This window comes from Aulonocara stuartgranti (assembly GCF_965226115.1).
Source record: "Aulonocara stuartgranti genome assembly, chromosome: 5".
Lineage (NCBI taxonomy): Eukaryota > Metazoa > Chordata > Actinopteri > Cichliformes > Cichlidae > Aulonocara > Aulonocara stuartgranti.
In genome coordinates, this window is record NC_138943.1 from 1,885,001 (window position 1) to 1,907,622 (window position 22,622).

The window sequence follows — 22,622 nt, forward strand, 5'->3', positions numbered from 1 at the left end:
ATGTTCTTGAACTTCAATGACGCACCTTTTATAACCTAAACCCTGCTTAGTCGCATCGTCACGTCACAGAGGAGTCATTACTCATGTTTCAGTCTCATGTCACTTGTGATTGGTTCACACGATCATGATTGTTGAGTCATGAGTGATGATTATAAAACAGACGCGTCCTAGGTGCTGGGAACCTCCTCAGAGATTTTGGTCCATGTTGGGATGATAGCATTGCACAGCTGCTGCATGACGAGAATCTCTCCATCCACCACAGCTCAAAGGTGACACTGTGGTCCTGGAGGGATGGACGTGGTCAGCATCAGTACTAGACTGAGTAGGCTGTGTAGGGTAGGTAGGACGCTCAGCTGGTACCACGGGGCCTCCTCTGACCCTCCTGAAACACTCAGACCAACAGCCAGGCCACATTCAGCCACTTAAATCATCTTCCTTCCTTATTCTGAATCCCAATCTGAACTTTAGCAGGTTTTCTTGACCAAGTCTGGTTACAAATTTGTGTTAACGAGCAGACGACCAGCTGATGGATGTAGGTGATGCTTTTTTCTGTGACGCTGCTTTATACTTGGTAAACTTTGTTCACCCTCGTTTCTTATTAGTTTCTGGATGTTTGCTGGAATTAAACCGTCTACGTTTGTGAAAGTCTTCATAAAAGAGAAACCTGCATGGCTCGGTGTGCGTGCACTGTGGCTCGGAGGGAAACGGCAGGTCTGTGTCGTGCAGATAAAGCAGACATCTATAGAAATGCTGCTTGAGTGCAGGACTCGTGCTGTGACTGCGTGTCCTTTTTTGGGTGGGTAGAAGCAGCTCCACTTGTTACTAAGTGCCCTTAAACAATATGCTTCATTATTTCTGGGCTCCGGCTGTGATGAGTGTTTTAATAGCAGTAGAATTAAAAAGGTAGATTTTTATTACCAGCCGGCCCTTGTTAGTGATCAGAAAGCTTTCTGTGGATATTATTCTTATCAGACGCAGCCGAACACTCATTTAATGTGGGCACGTATTTAGCTGACACCCTAATACTTGTCTCATTATGCAGGCGAAGCATCGTTCATTTGTTTTTCTGGAAGCCTCCACGTGTTTTCTCTGTCGGCAGCTTCTTTTTACATCCGATTACAAAGATGCTCCTTTTTTCTGCTTCGTTAACCTTGAAAGTGTTGAGTAAATATTTACCGTTAGTTAATATTTTTATTTCCTGAGAAAGACAAACAGGGAGATGAAGGGAGCTGGATTTGGGAGCTTTGCTGTTGTTTGGTTTGGTGTTTAAAACGTGCTGATGACGACCGATCTTCGCGCTCTGATTGACACTCGGTCCACTTCTGTGACCCTGAAACTGCATTTGTGTTTATTCCTCCTGCTTTGGGGACGTTTTCAGGGGTAAACAGGTTTCATGGCACCGCTAGGACTGTGGTGTTATTAAAAGAAGGAATCTGCAACAAGTTTGTACAAAACCAGCTGCAAAACAAGCTCCCAGAGTAAGCTTTCAGATTGAGGTGTCATTAGGACACCTGTGTGCAGACACTCAATCTGCCTGTTTGTTTCTGGGTCTGTGAAATGAGCCACAAACAAACTGGACGGAGAAAATGTGATCACACATTAGCTGTGGGTAATTGGCCAGTTTAATGGCAGTTTTCACCTCCCCACGTGCTATTTTCCTTTCTCTTCTTTTTGTTGTTACCTCCTACCAGCAGGGCTTTATAGGAGCAGGGATACATATCTGCTTTGAATTGGTTTAATGCAGAGATGTCAGGCATGTGGCAAAGTTAATAAAGCAAATATTTTAATAAAATGTTCGACTCCAGGAGTGGAAGTGTCAATCTCCAAAAGTTGTTTGAGTCGTGAGGAAATAAAATAATTCACTCTGACGAGTAAAGCGCTTTACACACACACACTGGTGATGGCAGCTACATTGTAGCCACAGCCACCCTGGGGCGCACTGACAGAGGCGAGGCTGCCAGACACTGGCGCCACCGGGCCCTCTGACCACCACCAGCAGGCAACGGGTGAAGTGTCTTGCCCAAGGACACAACGACCGAGACTGTCCAAGCCAGGGCTCGTACCGGCAACCTTCCGATTACAAGGCGACCTCCCAACTCTTGAGCCACGATCGTCTGTTGGAAGGATTCTCCATCAGATGACAAGCTTCTCCTTAAAAGACATGTTTCTCGTAACAGTGCAAACTGCGTGGACTCCGCCTTCTTTCTGAGCTGATGTTGTTCTCTTTTCAAATTACAACAAAACATTCGTTCACAAGGAAAAACTTCCTTTTAACAGGAAGAAACCTCCAGTAGAACCAGGCTCGGGGGGGGGGGTTGATTGTGTTTTCAGTTTATAAACACAATCAATCTTTATTGTAGATCAGTGCATGAAATATGAATGTTTTTATTGAGTCACGCTGTGCAAATATGACCAGTGTTAAACTACAGTATCTTTACCTGGTGTAGGTAGAATTTATGAGCTTCATATTTGGTCTGTGAAGCTGTAAAATTGGTAAATGTGACTTAAGAAGTCACTGATGAGCTCTTAGCTCTTAAACAACAGTTTTTAATAAACCTTTTAGAAAAAAAAAACGTCTCCCCGTCGCCGCCGCATTCACCGCCTCGATTGGCGGTCGAGAGCTCTGAGCAGGTTCATGTTAAAGCTCAGTTTCAGTGTTGGTGTGAGCTCCTGATAGGGACCAGGGCCGGGTTTTAGTGCCTCCATGTCTCAGATTAAACTGACAAAAATTGAAATAAACATGAGAAAATTTCATTTTATTGTTACTTTTTCCTCTAATATTTTTCAGTAAAGCGTTTTTTCACACTTGGTTTTAGCTTAATATAGCTGACTCTAATAACCTTTATTCATGAAAGGCCCTCCTGCTGGGTTCAGGATGAAGGGTGTGTGATCTTTGACACAAGTGGGTGGTGGTGAGTTTGTTTCTGTGGTAAAAGGAAACAAAACGAGCAAATGTACAATTTGTGAAAGAAACTTGGAGGGTGGTGGTTTTTACCGGAGAACAGTCAGCGTGAAGTCGCCCAAAAACCCAGTGAGTGCCTCTCTCTGTCCAGTCTTTGCTTTCGTGTTACAGGAACGTGAACACCGAGCTTTTGAGAACTCGCTGCCTAATTAGACTCCCTCCATTCTCCTCTAATGGGGCCTGATTTTTGACACTGAAATATAGACGTGTAGAATCAGCGTGTGTGTGTGTGTGTGTGTGTGTGTGTGTGTGTGTGTGTGTGTGTGTGTGTGTGTGGTACGGGTCAGGATCCTCACAATGTGTGCGATGTTGGTCGGAGAGATGGACAGGAGGGCTGCCGTCCCCCTGGACCTCATTATAGCTCTGAAGGGAGACGCGCACACGTTTAACAGCCGACATCTGGAAAAGGGCAGAGGGCACACGTTGACGCGCTCACGCCGGCACGCGCGGCTACACCAGCACAAGTCTGAAAAAGGGCATAGAGGGCTTAAAAAGAACGAACACACACACAGACACACACACAATGAGCGGTGGATCATGCCCATAGCAGCCATACAGCAGAGTCCTGGGATTCCAGGATACTTTGTTCCTTCAGCCTCTGTCGTCTTTTAGTCTGGTCATCTCTCCCCCTGCAGTTGTCACAGTGTTAAACAGCTGAGTGTCCTCTCTGACATCAGACACGCGCCCCGCCTTAGACCGCCTTTACAGCTCACTCACACACACACACACACACACACACACACACACACACACACACACACACAAACATAAATTCCGTTCGAGTTGTTCCTCCCTGGAGTTTGTGTGAATGTCACGGCATGAAAAGCTCTTTGCTTTGGGCTCAGAAGCAATCTGTCTGCATTCGTTAGCAGCTGTTGCTTTGTGGAGGAGAACCTCGAGTTGATAATGGCTAAAAGTTGTGATTGACTTTATTCTGAGTGCACGAGGTTTGACCAGAGGTTTGGAAATTGCAGGTTTTGATTTGTTCTTTCACTGGATAAAATAAGAGCACTGGAAGCATTTGTGCTTTAAAATCATCTCTCCGGTCTATAAGGACTGAGTGTGAACACGGTCTGTGTGACAGTAAAATGGTAGCTGGTAGCTGGAACAAAGTTTAGAAATCCAAATCTACTCTAGTTTTTACATTTGTGTGACTGCAGGCTTCAGAGTGATGGTAGCTGTGCATGCAAAACATTAGTGAGACTGCCTCACGTCTCAGATACACTCAGCTGCCTGGAGTTCAGCTTTTCAGGGTTTTTGGTTTCTTATAAGTAACAAAGTAAAAAAAATTGTCAAAACAGTTTGATTTGTTCTGGTCTAAAGGAGTGCGTCTAGCACTATGACTATACAAGCGATTAATGAAATAGAATATCTGTGCCCATGGTACTCCAGAGGTGACATTCCTCCTTATTAACAGTGCACGCTTTGAGTTTGCTGCATGGGACGATGTCGGTGTGTGTGTGTTCATGTTTGTAGCAGAGTGACCAGTGGGTGGAACGATTCTTCCACTCATGAATCGTCCCTTTGACATTTCCTCAGGGATTTTGTTCCTCCTGATCTTTGTACCTTTTTCTTCCGACCCTCTGAGGACTGGATGTCCGTATATAGGACTCAGTCTGTCTGTCACAAGGACTCAGCCCTGTTAGGACCTGTTCAGACGTTCTTAATGAATTTAACTTTGCATAAAGGTCTCGACTCGCATGTGGTTTGACACAGTTTCCAATATCCTGCCCTTTAGAACTCAGCTAAAGACCTGCAGCGAGTCTGCCATGATGCTGCCTGGTAATGATGTATTCAAGCCTCTCACTCGGTTTCTCGGTCATAGATTCAAAGACACGAGGTGCAGAATATTTCACCAAAACAGAACACCGGCAGTTATGACAGAAATAGATGCTGGTGCATCGTTACTGTCTCAAAAGTAACCGAACCAAGTGTAAGCCGTGGTACGCTGAACACTGCTTTTGGAGCTGTCCGAGGGTCTCTGAGGTCGGGATGGGTACAACTAATGAGGTTAGCACAATAATAAAAAACAGCATGTATAAAGATCAGTTTGTGTTCAGGCCGGCACCCAAAACACAAATATGCAAAAAGCTTCCAACTGTAAACTGACTCAGGGACATGAAGGCGTTTTTAAGGTTCTGCTATCTCTGGGTGCTTATGGTAGTTTTTACTTTCACTAATTACTTTTATTGTTAATTTCTATAATGATATAATTATAATAAGTATTAATAATAATAAAATAAGTTTTTTTGCTTAGTTAGACCTTTCTTCTGTCTGTTCTTACCTTCAGTTAACAAACAGGCCGTTTGCTCCTAACTCGCATTTTACTTTGTTTACTTTGGTTCAAGGTAAATGATGTGATGTCAGTGGCTCAGTACATTTTTATTGAGTGAAAACACCTTTTAAGCTGGGTGGGCGGAGCTGTCTGAGCCCCGCCCACAGTAAACGTCCACCAGAAGTGATGCAAAATGAGCATTATAGACAAAAAAAAGCATTTCCTGGCATGCAATTCAGAGGTGCAGTTTTGTAACAGTGCAGTTTCACAAAGAGCTTTTCTTTCATTACTAATGAAGCAACAGTCAGAATAAATGGTTTTAGTGGTGAGAACTGTTAGTTCAAGTTTATTCTAATCTTTCATTTATTTATATTTTTCTCTTTCTCTCCAAACGTTTTTCCTTCAGGTCAAAAAATATGAAAAATATTTTATATTTACATTACAAAAATATGTGTGTGTGTGTGTGTGTGTGTGTGTGTGCTTCCACAGCTGTGGCTCACTGGCTTCACAAACTAATTTGTTAATAAACTGCATAAATGAAGCTGGATGTGGACGTCTGTGGGCTCGGTGTCTGTTGTGTGGGTGTCTGTAGAAAAACAGCTCAGCAGGAAGAGTTTAACAATCTGAGACGTGCAGCAGCTGTTTTATGCCCTTTAAATAAGATGTAACATTTTCTTTATTCATTCTTTTTTTAAATTCATGCCAGAAACTTAAAAAAATGTAAAATGAGGTCAAACTGAAGTCTACGTCTCTCTTCATCATCTGTAAATTTCTCTCGTAGCACAAATGTTTTCCAACAAGCTTTAGTGGATTTTGAACATGGATGCAGCAAAGCAACGATTTTCTTAAAGAGAAAGTGGAAACGCATCAGAAATCCACTAAAATAAAAGCTGTCAGTGAGCTTCAGAGGCTAGCTGGCCTCCCTCGTTTCCTATGCTAGTGCTAAGCTAAGCTAACTAGCTGCTAGCTGGTCAGTGTGTTTGTACTGACTTTAAATCTGGTCTCGTTTGAGCAGATGGTAATCAGAGTATCTTTTTCTGTTCCCACAGGTCTTCCAGGAATGCCACGCCCACAGATCTGAGCAGCAGGTCAGTGAGTGAAATCTTTCTATGCTTCAGCTGTTGTGTTAAAATTTATCGGTTTTATTTTACTGTATAAAAAGAGATGAAGCATGTTTGAGGCTACGCAGAGCATGAAGAATACCGAGGAAGAATCTAGAAACTCCTGTAAGTCTGAGGATGGCAGTTGGATCAGAAACATGGCAGCAGTTTTGCTGCTCAGATATTTGCAGATTAAATCCTGTTTCTTGACGATGTCAGTAAATTCGTTAGAGCAGTTGTTGTCTGCTTCTGGCTCTCTTGCACAGCGCGTCTTTTGTCCCGTCTCCCTCCCCTCAGCCTCAGCTGTTCATATCAGATCACCGTCCCTTACTGAGATAGTGCAGTAAGGTTTGCAGGAGGTTTCTTCCTGTTAAAAGGCAGTTTTTCCTTCCCACTGTCGCCAAGTGCTAGCTCATAGGGGGTCATGTGATTGTTGGTGTTTTCTCTGTATTATTGTAGAGTCGTTACCTGCTAATATAAAGCACCTTGGAGTGACTGTTGTTTTGATTTGTAAAAAGTAATGAAATCAAATTGAAACTGAATTAGTAATTAGTCTGTGGAGAGGCGAGACTCATGAGCATTATATTCACTTTGTATTTAATAAGTGAAGTCGGTGAATTTCAGCAGTGAAGCCATACCTGAGCTCATGAAGTCGTGCGCTTGTTGATGCTACGTGAACATGTTGACTCTCTAACAGGTATATGATGGTAAACTACAGACAATAATTGCGGATGCAGAAGCACCATATGATGCTGTGGCACATGTCAAATGCCCAGTTTTAAAAAAACAAAATCAATACAGAAATGTGTTGTTAGCTAGCTGCTGGTTAGCATTGATAGCGCCTTGAGGCGACTGTTGTTGTGATTTGGAGCTGTATAAATAAAGTTGAATTGAATCTCCTGGGCCCTATTTCAGGAAGCCGGTTTAGAAAACTCAGAGTGAAAAACGATACTCAGGGTTGAGTAACCCCGAACTGTCCAACTCGGAATATTCCGTTTCAGAAAGGCTGATAACAATTAGTTCAATCAACGCGGAGTTGCTTTAACCCCAAGTGAAGCGCGCGGACGAGGATACATAAAGCCCTGATTAGTGGAGCACAGATTAAGCGAGTCACCATGGAGACGGAGGGAAAGAAGGCGCGGTCAATGTATTTTACAGCGCTTGAGGCCGAAATTCTGATGGCAGCATATGCCGATAACATGCAAATTCCGCGGAAAAAAGTAACACAGCCACAGCTGCAAAAGAAAGAGAGCATGCATGGCAAAACATAGCCGACAGAGTCAATGCGTGAGTGTTAATATAAACATTGATCTAGGGATTTCCACCCATTTAACACGTTATTTTATCATATGTTATTTTATTTGTTATTTTATACATTTTATTTTGTGATGTGATGTGAGCGCAGGTGCAACCCAACAGGCCCCAAACGTTCCTGGCAGCAAGTAAAAATGAAATATAAAAATATAGTCCAAACAGGTAAGGTGTAATTGTATTATGAGCCACAGTGCTTGGTCTGTTTGTCCATGTACATCAATTGCAGTTAGAGGCTACATTAATTTTCTTTCTTTAAGCACTTATTGAAATTATCTGAGCACATTACAAGTACATATTTGCTTACTCTGTATGCTCAAATGTGGCCCGTTATAGCCAACAGAAAAAAAGCGGAGGCCTGAAAAACAGGTGGGGGTCCTCCACCACCACCACCACTCACAGAGGCTGAGCAGTTGGCCCTCAGCCAAAACAGTGGGCGCCCTGTGGCCGAAGGCATCTCTGCGGGGACATCCTCTGAGGCAATAACCCCGCAAGACACAAGTGCCTACATAAGGGGTAAATTCAAAATAATACATGATGTGCATACATCCTTTCTTCACAGTCACCTTTGCAGTGCTACTCATTCATTTGATAAACTCTTCACCATAATGGATTATTTTGTAGTGAAGTTATTTTCCTACTGATTTTGCCTTCCCTCAGTCTTGGTTGTCTTTGAGAGCATAATGACAATGAAGTGTAAGGTGCTTGGTATGTTTGTTAATTGCCATTTGGTCCCTTGTAAGTTATAAGTGACCTGTATAAACCTCATATTCTATCAGTTGATGGTGGTGGTGTACTGCATCTGGTGCAGCCTCCTGTTGAGCCAGACCAACATGCAGTTGTGAGTAATACTCCACAGATTATATGAGTTTACAGTAGAACAGCAATGTTGTTTATTTCTTTACTACAGGAAAAGAATGAAGAAACATTGACAGCTGTTACAGAGGAGGAAGCAACAGAGACACTTTATGAGGTTTACATCTTTTAATACTTTGTGTACAGGAAACACAGGCGACCAATAAAGCCAGTTGAACAAAAAATCTGTTTATTCTTCTTTCAACATGTTGAGGTGATGGGTCAAAAGAAATGATTGTGACATATGGTGTCTCTGACTGCTCTTCCATCTTGTATGTCCGTGGGAGGGTCAGGATGTTCATGGTTTGGATCACTGCTGATGTTTGGTTCAGAAGGACAGTGTTCTCCTCTAATTGTGGCAATGTTGTGAAGAATCACACATGCCACAATAATGTCACATGCCCTTTCTGGGGTGACCCTGAGTCTTTGCAGGCACTGGAACCGGGCCTTAAGCATTCCGATAGTCATTTCAATTCTGGCTCTTGTCCTGCAATTAGCCAGATTATATCGCTGCTGTGGGCCCGGTTCAGGGTCAGGGTAAGGGGTAAGCAAATAGGGTAAACATGGATACCCCCTATCACCAAGCAAGTAGCCAGTGAACTCTCCTAAGACAGAAGGGTACACTTCAGTTCAAATGTCCCTGAAGCAATTGGTCTTTATATATTTTAAAGTATTCTCAACTCACCATGTCTAAATTTTGTGCTCAGTGTACATTCACGGAATATTTGTGAGTCATGGACAGAGCCTGGCCACTTGGCTTCCACATTTGTGATAATGTTGGCAGCATCACATATGATCTTCACAGTGCAGAGAACACAAATTAGCATCCATTACTATAATGAAATAATTTGTTAGTTTGAAATGCTACAGGGAACTATGTACCTGTACATTAATGCTGTGGAAAGACTTCCTGTTCACATAGTCTCCTTCATTTACTGAAGGAGCAATGATTGGAATGTGAGTGCCATCTGTACAGCCAATCACGCCTGGGAACCGTGAAAATAAATGTAAAATTTAAGTAGTAGTTCAAGTATCACCACATCATAAATTAAGTTTTGGTCATCCTGATACCTGCAATTTTGTGGCATCCCTCTTTGATAAATCTTGTGGGTCTATGACCGGGGAACACCACAGACGAGTGCAGGAGACGTTTCAGTGCAACTGTAACATTCCTGACTGCCCGACAGACGGTAGCCTTGGAAACGTGCTCAGCGTCACCGATATTATACAGAAAGCTCCCGTTTGCAAGAAACCGAAGTGCAATACAAATAATATGTACAGAACTGAGAGAATGTCCGCGATGTGTCACATGAGCAATATTAGGCCTGAGGATGTTATTCAAATAAATTATAGATTGTGCTGAGAAACGGTAACGTTCGCACAGAAAATCATCAGGAAATGATAAAATGTCCAAACGCGCTCTGATCACTCTCTCCCGGCGGAGAGCTCTGCGGAGAATTTGGGCTTCACGATCTACTGGCTCTTCAAGGAAGGAGCACGCCATGTCTGACACTTCCTACTGTCAGGTTTCCGACAAAGGGGCGGAGACAGTCAGGGTTAGTTGTAGTAAACCTGCTAGGGGGCAGGTTAGCTTCACGGAGTGTGTCGTCATAGTGACTCACTCAGGCTTCATCTGAACTCGCTTTGTGAAACCGAAAACCCGGAGTTTTCGTTAACTCAGGGTATACTTACTCAGTTTTTCCACTAAACCGGCTTCCTGAAACAGGGCCCTGCTGTTAAAAATGGGTTGGTGGTCTCTTGCCTTCCATTACTGAACTAAGTACAGTATGGTGACATGTTTATATTCTACACTAGGCTCTAACATAGCAGCATTCATTCCCAGTAGTTTGTAGTGGAGCAGGTACGTCACATTAAAAACAGCTCTTTTTGTTTTGTGTGGTTTCCAACAGGAATCAATATTACGAGCTCCAAACAGAGTTTTGCTTCTTCTTCCAGCAGCCGAGTCAGCTAATAAATGCATGTTCACTGCTTGTGGTTCACATTATTTTCCCTGTTTTAGTGACTAAGATGATTAATCACAAGCATTACTCTGAATAATTCCTGTATTGAACTCTTTCATCATCTCTCATCTGTTTGTTTCTCGAGTCATCATAGTTTGTATTTTAAACGTACTCAGGCTGATTCCAATAAAGTAGTTCCGGTTGTTTCTTCTACATCTGAACTTCACGTCGAGCTGAATTATTGAACTTTTTGCTGCGCTATATTTTTCTGACAGCTTTATTAGTCACTCTGCAGAAGTGTACAGATAAACTGGAGTGTTTTACATACATGAGATAAATGTGAAGAGTGCGTTTAAATTCTGTTAGAACTGCAACATTAGACATTATGCATTCAGCCACTGAAGAAGCAGCATTTTTACTTTTGCTAGTTGAAGTATATTGTAGTATTATTTTTTTTACAATGTGGTAAATTTAACTTTTGCGTACACACATCAGATTTAATGCTCCTCCTGTTTTGCCTGCAGCAGACTTGGAGTAATGTGTGATTTGGTCATGTGAGCATATTTGATGACATCATTATTATTATATCCTCCAAACACGTCATCCATATCTGAACTTTTGCAGTTTTTCTGTCATCTGTAGTGAATTACACCTTCATAAACTTTATGCGCCGCTGTGATTGATTATCATTACCTCCACAAATACAAATAATCCTTTAAAAGTTTCTCCGTGGACACATTTTTGCAGGAGATTCTTCAAACTGAGTGAATTGCGTGTCACTTCGGTTTTCAGCGCCTGCAGCAGCCATCCTGCTGAACATGAAGGAAACGCTGCGTGGAGCCGAATCTGTCTTCTGGTCTCACTGCCCTTTGGCCAGTCATGCAAATAACATCTGTCAGTTTACACACGGTGTAACGTGGCCGTTTGCACACCTGAACAGTTTAATGTAAAACACACTCTGATCATTTCACCGAGCTGCTCACAAATCTAACAGATGAACCTGGTGCTGATCGGAGAACTGGACCAAAGTGGTTCTGTGCAAGCAAGAGGAAAAATCTCAGCATTATGGATCAATTATCAGCAAAGCTGATACCCGTTTTCATTTGAGTCTATCTGGAGACTGACTCAGGGCTGGAGCCTCGAGTGGACGTTAGAGGAACTGCAGTTTCTGGTTTCATCCTTCACTCCTGGAGGTTCATTTTGTAGCAGATAACCACGTAAAGAATGGAATATATCAACACTGGTCCTGGACTTCTGACGCTGATTATGTCACTAAAACCGTCCAATCGGTGAGCTTGTTTTACTTAAAATTGCTCCGATTCAGCATGTGTTTAACATGTCAGCCCCACATGGACTCGGTGGATGTGTGCTCCCACACACGGGTGGAGGTGATTTCTAATTGAGCTGTAACAACATCAGGAATCATCTGGGCCTCGTCTCCGTTTCCTTTTCTTTCCTGAGCAAAATTTTCTGGGTCTGTCTGACTCCTCCTCCTCGTCTATCTCCACCTTCTTTGTTCTTCTCTCCTCTTTGTGCCCCACCATCCATCCCTCTGCTTTTATCAGTGCCACTGCCGTTTTTGAGTTGACGGTCCTCGCTCTCTGTCCCTCTGCCACTTTTATCTCTCTTCATCTCTCTCTGCTCGTTGCCTCCCCGCCCCGCTCTCCATCTTTGGCTTAAATCAACGTGACTGCTTGTTTTCTCTCCTGCTCTCATTCGTCCTCTCTGCCAAGATGCCAATTAGTGTGTAAAATACAAACTCTTAAAAAGGCCTGTGTGTCTGCATATAAAGAAAACGTGGAAGCAGAAATCAGATGGATTTGGGTCATCGGTGCTTTCACAGCCTCAGAAATCCTTCAGATTTCCATCCTGGTTTTATTTTTAATGCCAAAACGTTGCCAGATTTGACATTCACCACTGGTGATCTTTCACAGACGTACTTATTTATTATAAACTAATGTGAATGGATTGAATTAGACTTGGATTAAACACTTTTAGAAGTTGGACAGATTTCCAATTACCCCAAAAAGTCCAATAAATGAAATAATAAGTCTTTGCTCCACTTCTGTACACTTAAAGCTGGAGTTCGTACTGGGGACATGCGGGGTGGGATTAGCCTTTGAGAGGCCAGTGCAGCGTGTGACTTTGACTTCCAGCTTTGCATTTGATAACCCATGCATGGTAAATGAGACTCTCTTTTTCCCCGGCTGCTGTGTTAAACATATTCCTGACATTTTATTCGTCCGGTCCCTTCGCTTCATGGCTTTAATTTTCAGACATCACCTGGAGCGTCAGTGAGGAGGCGTGAGGTCGCTGGGTCAAGTGAAGGATCAGTTGTGCAATATGAGCTCGTTTCCTGCTGACTTTGCCACTGTGTGACCTGTGTGTGTGTGTTTGTTTCTCTCAGATCCTCCAGGTGAACTTCCATCCACTTGTTTTATGCATTTTTGATTTTGTGGCTAAAAAAGGAAAACGTACTGAGTGGAAACACCATCCATCCAGAAAAATCTGAAAATCCTGCAGATGCTTGAGGCTTGGCTAAACTGGAAAAGTTTAGTTACACAGTAGGAGCTCGATTCCTTCTGACTTTGCTACAGACCATGTGTGTGTGTGTGTGTGTGTGTGTGTGTGTGTGTGTGTGTCAGATTGTCTTGTGTCTTTGTTCCTTTGAAATCTAAATAAATGATACAACGATGACATAAATGACGACACACATCAGCTTTGGTGCTGCTGGAGCGATGTCGTCGTCATGAACAGTGACAGAGCTGCAGCATTAACACGTGAAATCAGTAGAAATATCACGCTTCCATTACATTTGAGCTTTTTTAACGGTTTGAGCTTCAAACTGAGTTATTTTTATATCCTCTGAGCAGTTTTGGAAAACCCAGGTTGGAATAGTTTCTTCAATGTTCCCTCCTCACATGAAACACAACAGGAAATGGTCCACTTCAGTCACATTCTCACTGCTGGAAATGCTCAGTGTGGTCGGGCGAGGCTGCTGCCTGGACAGAGCGTGAGGCAGCCTGGTGCGTAGCGAGTGGGCATTATCTGTGCTATTACCTGTTCTATTCTCACACTGGAGCAAATGAGTGCAGTCAGACTCGCTCTGTCGGGTAATTGTGTTCTTACATCGCCTCTGAAAGTGATGTCCACAAGTTCAGCGCTGCAGTGGACTTCAAAATACTGCATAATATTTATGCATACAAATAACCAAACATCAAGGCGAGCTGTGTAGCCACACAATGCACAATTGCATCAAAAAGTTGCTGCCTGAACAAAAATAAAATGAAACACTGAAAGTAGTAACTTTTGATTGAAATAAATGATTGAATAAATTTGCAGCTACGACACCGCAGCAAAGTTTACACACTATGTCTACTTGATCCACGTCTGACTCCGCAAACCCATAATGTTTCCACACCACTGAAGTCGTTTTACCTCTTTTCAACCAACGGCAGTCACTCTCCTCTCCAAATAACTTCTGCTTAGCTTTCCGAGCTTCCCTCGGGTCCTCTTAATTGTTGTGACACGTATTCGAAATGCAGAGAGGTGCGCTTGATTTCCCACACGGAGCAGCGCGAGAGTAAATAATAATAATAATAATGGATTGGATTGATATAGCGCTTTTCAAGGCACCCAAAGCGCTTTACAATGCCACTATTCATTCACTCTCACATTCACACACTGGTGGAGGCAGCTACAGCTGTAGCCACAGCTGCCCTGGCGCAGACTGACAGAAGCGAGGCTGCCATATCGCGCCATCGGCCCCTCTGGCCAACACCAGAGGGCGGTAGGTGTCTTGCCCAAGGACACAACAACCAGGACAGAGAGCCCGGGGATCGAATCAGCGACCTTCCGGTTACAGATACGCTTCCCAACCCCCTGAGCCACGGTCGCCCTGAAAGCACGGGGCGAGGGGCTAATAATCGGCTCAGTCATTTTTAATGATTGTTGAAAGCCCAGATCGTAATCGTGATTAAAATTTGATTCATTGAGCAGCCCTAATTTGTATGGAAACATTTTCTTTTCTTCAGCTTTTATAAACGTGTAAATGTAGCCATTCTTCAGCATGGAGACACATTTTAACCTGTTCTCTAGGAAACTTTATTCTAACTTTATTCTCTCTCCTGAGTAAGCGCTGCTGGTGTCCCAGTCTTTACCTTTCTGTATAAAACACCTTGTGGTGACTGTTGTTGTGAATTGAGGTTATATTAATAAACCTGAACTGGATGTTTCCCGTAGTTGTAGGTGTGGCAGTGCAGCTGGAGTCTGTCTTTGTGGAGGTTGAATGTCTCATTCAGTGTAACTACTGGATGAATTTTTATGGGATTTTAAATGCACAGTCTCCAGAGGCTGAATCGTACTGGTTCTACTGGCACGAGACGGCTGCTGGTTGGCTCACACAGATATTCACGGCTCCCAGATGAATGCTCGGTGTGACATTGCCGTCATTCTTCCACTCGTACTGAGCGGCTGACAGTTTGTTATTCAAATGCCTCAAAATGTTGGATGGATTTTTCTTCCAGACATTTTGGCTCCCAGAGGTTTACTGACAGATATTGGTTTTAAAAGACGGGATTTGTACGGTAATGTGCTTCTTCTTTGTTTGTGCGAATACACTGGAGACTTTGAGGAGTAAAAATATTACCCACAGCCTACTGTACAATCTCTCAGGTTAATACAATATTATTTTATTTTCGTTTAAGGCACAACTGAGTCTCGCTCTGTTGCTTGAATTGGCGTAACTTACCTGTGCACAACCGTCTACATCAAGTGTCGCTCGCTGGTAACCCGAGGAGGCAGCTCGTACGCTGAGCTTCTGAAGGTTTAAGGTTAAATGATTAATGTGGCCATGTTGGTTCTTTCAGCTGTGTTACGTAAAGACTTGATTGCAGTGGATGTTTGATGTTTTCTAGAGACTCCTGTAATGTTTGCCCAGCATTCATCTTCAGGACGGCTCTTCAAATGTTGAATACAGCAGTAACGCTTTGGAACAAAGAGCACGAGAACGGCGGCAAAAGCTGAGATCTGGTCATAGTAAGAAAGGACTCGGAGCACAAACCTGCTAACACTACGTTTTCTTGGGTTTCTCCCATTTTGGTTTCTTGCAAGTAAAACATGTAATTTGCACGACTCTCAAATTGTACTAATAGTATCGTCTTGATGCATCCAGTCATCCAGGTAAGTACATCTCCAAAATCTGATTCTGTTCATCAGGACGGAAATTCTCATGACCATTGATCAACAACCACAACAACACAAAACACTACGTCCAGATGAACTGAATCAACTTTTGGAGATGTACTAATAGTAATAACTCATTAATAATTGTAACATGAAGGTTTGGTTTGGTTAATAATTGTACAGACATTTCCACATTGTTGCTTGAGGCTTGCGTGTCCATGTCATTGCATTGTTTTGGTGGAAATTAGAGTGGACGGCAGCACCTGGGTGAGGTGCTACTTGTGCCGTTCTTGCAGCAGCACGTCGCCCCGCGGCTGTTTCAGCAGAACAATGCCTGCCTCCACTCTGCCAGAGGAGAACAGGCTTTTCTCAATCAGGAGCATATCCACACAGCTCCTTGGCCAGCATTTAGTCCCAGTATGCCACTTATTGAATGGGATGTTCTGGGTTGACGTATTCATCAGAGGCGGCCACAACAGCCACTGCAGGCTGCACACGTCCAGGAGTGGAGCTCCTCAACAATAGATCTGGACATTTGTGCAACATCGATGATTGTTTCATCATCAGATGAGGCCTCATGTCAAATATCTTGTACAGTATGGATTAGGGCTGCCACGATTATTCGACTAGTCACGATTACGTAGACTATCAAAATCGTCGACGACTGATTTAATAGTCGACGCGTCGTTTGAAGCTTTGTAAGATCACAAAAGACGCAGGAATAAGTAGCAGGATTTAAGAGTGTAATAACGGACTGAAACAGAAGATGGCAGCACTGCATGCACAAGGATGCCAGCTGCCGTTAAACCCCGAAGAAGAAGAAGAAGAAGAAGAAAAAGCTGTGTTCCAGAATTCATAGCGCGGCCCAGCTTAGTTTCCAACAATGGCGGCAGCTAGTTAGTTTTAATATTACTCTTATTATTCTTTCTGGGTCACAAAATAAACGTTTAACATATTTTCAGGCGAGAATGTAGCTGTGTAAACCTCAAATATCTGCTCAGTTTATCAGGACACCACATATTTTCAAAAGCGCGCCGACGTTTTCGGAGACGTCTGTTACCCACTAGCTCGATAGCTAGCCGGGGGCTAGGCTCACTAGAGCCGTGAGAACACCGGACTCCCGGCAAATCGTTTTCAAACCCACCGCCGTCTTTCACTACTCAGGTTAAATATATATAAGTCACTTAGATAACTTTAAAATGTTATTGTTTGGCTTTTTTCAGTATTTTATTTGTTCCTGAGTAAATCGGTTTGGCTGAGATTAAAGTTATAGTTTTTACACAGCTGAATAAACGTCAAGCAGACAGCTGATCATCAGAAGTGTGAGATGCTGGAGAATTTACTCCGGTGTCCTGTAGAGCTGGGCGATATGAGATTTTTTCATATCACGATATGTTTTTTCATTTCAGGCGATAACGATATCTATCATGATATCAGCCAAATAACTATATTTGTAAGATTTAAATGTGCCGTTGCTCACAAGGAAAATGTGAAATAATCAGCAGCTTGTTTTTATTTAAATATTTATTTCCCATAACAAGTTCAACAGGGTAGATGTACTTAAGGAACACGAGACTTTTTCAGATAAATAAAGGCAAATATTACAAACTACACAAAAGGCAGCCGCTAAAGCGTTTAAGTTTCAAAATAGAACAAACGAAACAGACTAAATTGTCAATTCCACTTAGAACCAAAATATTAATTCTAAAAATAAATCTTAGTTTGTTTTACAGAAGAACAGACAAAACTGACTAACTTTTGTCAGTATCAAATAAACTGAGAACTAAAAGGAAATTCTCAATCTCTCCTTGTTGTATAGCTGAGCTTTTCAAACAGTTTTAACAGTTACTTTAGTCTGACAAAAGCCGAATGACGAATTAGCGCTTCCAATCAGAGACTGAGGCTACGTCCACACGTACACGGGTATTTTTGAAAACGGAGATTTTCCGTTTTCGTTTTAAAAAATAATCCCGTCCACACACAAAGGGAGAAATGAAGGAAAACGCTGCTATGAACATGCCAAAGCAGCAGGTGGCGCTAGATTCCTAACCGTGCAGAAATGTTGGCCAATCAGAAGTCTAGAAGCCTCGGTGGGAAAAAGTAAACAAAGCTGGGGCATAGAAGCAGAACCGAGTCGTATGTGTGGAGGGACAGTAACTGTGTGTATATGTAAGCATTTAAACACTGCAGAGAGTAGAATTAACAGTATTGTAGAAATTCATTTCACCGAAACAATAACGTGGCGCACAGTGTGACGTCAAAAAATGCGCACACCTTTGACGCTGCGTTTTCTCCGTTTTTCTAGTCCGGTAAATGCAAAAATGGAGTTTTCAAAAATCTCCAGTGACCAAAAACGCCGTTTACGTTTGGACGAAAGGTGCAAATGCATAGAAAAATCTGCGTTTTCAAAAATACCCGGGTACGTGTGGATGTAGCCTGAGCATGAACCAGTTTATTGTATTTCCAGACTTGCTTTCGGCACAATTTACAGTGCACGCTACTCTGTTTTTTGTCAGACTTGAAATAGCCGAAATACCTTCACACTACGGAACTTCTGTGGCTCTTCCGTTCGACAATCTCTCCGGCATTGGAACCATCATCTGTTTTCCCTTCGGTCACGCTCGGTTGATTTTTCTAGCCGGCGCACTCATTTCCTCCATTACCCGGGCGGTACGGTGGCTGGCTGCTTCCCAAACAAATACACATGTGCGGCTTGGCACTTGTGCTGTACGTAACAAGTCACGCGACGTGACGCTGCGGCTGTGATTGGTTCGGCTCTGCGCTACGTAATTTGGATTGGCTGTTCTTTTTTTCTTTTTCTTTTTTTTTTTTAAGAGGACAAGAGCGGCGAGGTCTATCGCGATAGCTTAATTTTTCTATCGAGTAAAAGTTATATCGCGATACATATCGTTATCGTTCTATCGCCCAGCTCTAGTGTCCTGTTATATTTTAGATAGCAAGGAGTTTATTAAACTTCACCGAAACAATCTGCAAATGTCATTAAAATGTAATAAACTATCATCTTGTCTTTATTTTTAGTTAGCACAGACCTTACACACTTAAAGCTGTAAGCTAATGATAGTTATATAAGAGCAGATGCTGCCGGTGCAATAAGCTGTACGTTTTATGTCCAATGGATGATGATCTGATTAGTCGACTAATCGCAAAAATAATCACTGACTAGTCGACTATCAAAATAATCGTTTGTGGCAGCCCTAGTATGGATACAAATCGTGTATCTTTGTGGTTTTACTGTCCTTCTGTGCACGTGTTATGCTTCTGGCGGGACTCTGACCAAACTGTGCGGTTGAAAGAAAGAAATGTCCCGGTCAGAAAGAGAGCAGGACGGTGATGTTGAGTCAAAGCGAGTGGACGGAGAGGAGCTGATGTGCAAGCAGTTTCCCCGACGAGTAGCCGCACACACGCCGCTCTCTCTCTGACGAGAAACAGAGCAGAGGTAGAGGAGAGAGAGCGGTTGGAGCACGACTCTGAGGGTGGCCAAATCCAAACACACAGAGATACAGCACGTATGCACTCACACACCCAGTGAGGTAATCGCAGTTTTAACAGACCGGCTCCGTGGCGGAGGGGCTATCGAGTGCGCTGCTACATTCCTACTACATCAAGTGGAATCGCTCAGTCGCCAGAGGAAGTCCCGCTGAGACAAATCAGTCCACATCTAATCTCCAGTCCTGCCAGCGGTTGTGTTGTTCCTCCAAATCTTCACCATGAGTCACGTCCTGAGTGTTCTCGGCCCGCTGTAAGGAATGTGCTGATGCCGTGGAGATATTTTTATTCGCTCCCCGTTGAGCTGCCATCTCTGCACTGCCTGTGGTTGTAACTTTTACTGGCTGTCAGTTGGCCTGTAAAGCTTCCCCTCCACGACGACCGATGACGGTTCAACAAATATGAGAAACGAGCGATGAGGCCGTGTGGAACAGCTGCTGGGACAATCAAGCACATGACACACAGACAGCATTAAGAACATGTTTATTCTGCTTTTTCATGTCGTGTTGTGTCTGTTCATCCATCCATTCATCTCTTAGAAGAAGGAAGTGCAGAATACTGTTGTCCTCACACCACAACACGGAAGTCCAGCCTTCATATTAAAGTGGTGCAAGAAGTCTCTGATTCTGATTAGGATGAAGGAGATCTTTCCAGCGCCTGTTTTCTTTCTTCACCTTGTATGTCTGAAACTCCAGGAGTCAGTGACACAAAGACTGCCCTGTGCTGCATAAATGGGATATGCTTTTTCAAAGAAATGATGATATATAATTCATTTAATTGGCCCTGTGATAGCTGGGATAGGTTCCAGCCCAACCAACGATCTGAACTAAGTGCAGATGGATGGAAGTTATCACTGCGCTGTTCTGTAGCTACCATCAGCAGTAACACTAACAGCAGTAATGTGCACGTGTACATATTTAGCATGTGCTAAACTGAAGAAAGAAGTTGAGTGAACCTCACATCTTTTTGTACAAGGTTGCTTCATATTATTCTATTTTCTCCTGCAACCTGCTGCACAAGCAACTGTGCCCTGGCTCATCTCTCTTGGTGTGCAGGAACATTTCTGAGTGCAGCCTCGTTTCATATCCTTATGTTTAATCTTGCGCTTCACTGGAGCAGCTTTGAGTGTTTAAATTCAACTAACTTGAATTTTATTTATACAGCGCCAAATCACAACAGGAGTCGCCTCAGGGCGCTTTATACTGTAAGGTAGACCCTACAATAATACATGCAGAGAAAACCCAACAATCATATGATCCCCTATGTGCAAGCACTTTGGCAACAGTGGGAAGGAAAAACTCCCTTTTAACAAGAAGAAACCTCCAGCACAACCAGGCTCAGGGAGGGGCGGGGCCATCTGCTGTGATTGGTTGGGGAGAGAGAAGGAAGACAGGATAAAGACATGCTGTGGAAGAGAGACAGAGGTTAATAACAGATATGATTCAGTGCAGAGAGGTCTGTTAACACAGTGCGTGAAGAAGAAACACCCAGTGCATCATGGGAATCCCCCAGCAGCCTACACCTTTTGCAGTATAACTAAGGGAGGATTCAGGGTCACCTGGTCCAGCCCTAACTATATGCTTTAGCAAAAAGGAAAGTTTGAAGCCAGTGGATGTTGTTAAATTTTCTAAAGCTCAATGAAGATAAAACTGAAGTTGTCAGCACTCTGGGCCACTTTTCCTCCTACTGTAATGTTTTACAGTATGTGTCAAAAACCTCGGTGTCTACCTTGATGGTTCTTTTAATTTGAATAAGCAGGTGAGTGCAGTAGTTCGGTCCTGCTTCGTTCAGTTAAGACAGCTGGCTAAGGTAAAGTCATACCTCCCGGAGAATGTATTTGAACGTGTTATTCACCTTTTCCTTACTTGCAGGTTGGACTACTGCAATTCATTGTATTTTGGTCTCGTCCAGGCCTCCATCCATCATCTTCAGATGGTCCAAAATGCAGCTGCTCGCCTGCTAACTGGTACCAAACGGAGAGAGCTTATAACCCCAGTTTTAGCTTCTTTACACTGGCTTCCTGTCTCCTACAGGATCCAATTTAAACGTTTACTTTTTGTTTTTAAGTCGCTTAATACCCGAGCTCTTCTTACCTGTCTGAGCTCCTTCCTGTTTATGCTCCAGGAAAAACCACGAGGTCTAGCTCAAAATTAATGCTGTCCATCCCACGGACTGATCTCACATCTCGTGGTGATAGATCCGTCTCTGTGGCAGGTCCCAGACTTTGGAATAGTCTCCCCCATAATATTAGATCTGCACAAACACTTGATCGATTTAAATCATTACTAAAGACACATTTTTATGCCCTGGCTTTTAACACACTATGACCCAAACATTTTAATAGTCTTAGTTATTGCTTTAATTCTTTTATTGTCCTATCATTGTTTTATATTGTTATTATTGCTTTACATTGTTTCTTTTTAGTGGCATTTTTATATTGTTAAGCACTATGTGCAGCATCGTCTGTGCTATATAAATAAATTCGACCTTGACCTAATCTTAAAAGTAGAGATAGTGTCTGTCTCCTGAATCCAAACTGGAAGCTGGTTCCACAGAAGAGGGGCCTGAAAACTGAAGGCTCTGCCTCCCATTCTACTTTTAAATACTCTAGGAACAGTTTGAAGCCTCACAGGGATTATTTGTACATGCAGTTTACATACCCGTATCAAATCAGTTTTCAATGTGCCTTTGCTGGGTTGGAGTGTTTGATGTCACTGAGCTCAAGTCATTTGTTCATTCAGAAACTCCTTTGTCCACCCCGCCTGGAGTCACTGTAATATTACCTCCTCGAGGCCTTTGGTGTCGGCTGCTCTTGAATGCATCTTTTTACTCAGTAAGTCAAATGCACGAACAGCCTTCAGAGCCAGCGCGACCCAAACTCTGGCTACAAACGACAAGTGAGCATAAAACTGCAAGATAAGATAAGATAAGATAAGATAGAACTTTATTAATCCCTCGGGTGGGTTCCTCTGGGAAATTCGACTTCCAAAAAGCACAGCAACGACCGAAGTTACAGTTACAGAATATATACACACACACACACACACACATATATAAATACAGAGACAAATATAAATAAAATATACAAAGGGGATAAATAGAATAAATAGGAATAAAAAATAAAAATACAAGTGAATTGCACATTTCAAGTATTGAGTCTATTGCACCGTTGACTATTTACAAAAAGTATTGCACAAGGTATTGTACAGTGAGGTGAAGAGGCACTACAGCTTAGTTGTTCCCCCCTCCTTTGTCCTCCTGTTTCCCCTCCTTCTCCCCTCCAGAGAGGAGTTAAACAGTCTGATGGCGTGTGGGACAAAGGAGTTTTTAAGTCTGTTAGTTCTTGTCTTGGGGAGAAGCAACCTGTCACTGAACAGACTCTTCTGATTGTTTATGGCCGTGTGCAGAGGATGCCCAGCATTGTTCATAATGTCCATCAGTTTCTTTAATGTCCTTTTCTCTGCCAC

The 22,622-nt window shown here is 42.9% G+C and overlaps 1 protein-coding gene across 8 annotated transcripts in view; it reads left to right on the forward strand.

Annotated features, from left to right (window-relative positions):
• Positions 1-22,622, forward strand: part of pcbp4 (poly(rC) binding protein 4) — a 202,743-nt gene that overhangs the window by 69,720 nt on the left and 110,401 nt on the right. For 7 of the 8 annotated variants that reach the window (XM_082533457.1, XM_082533455.1, XM_082533463.1 and 4 more), the window contains one exon: positions 6,287-6,325. The gene's annotated coding sequence lies outside the window, so the exon portion shown is untranslated. Of the gene's footprint in view, positions 1-5,711; positions 5,816-6,286; positions 6,326-22,622 lie in introns of those variants that run through there. The other variant, XM_082533458.1, reaches the window with a different exon arrangement.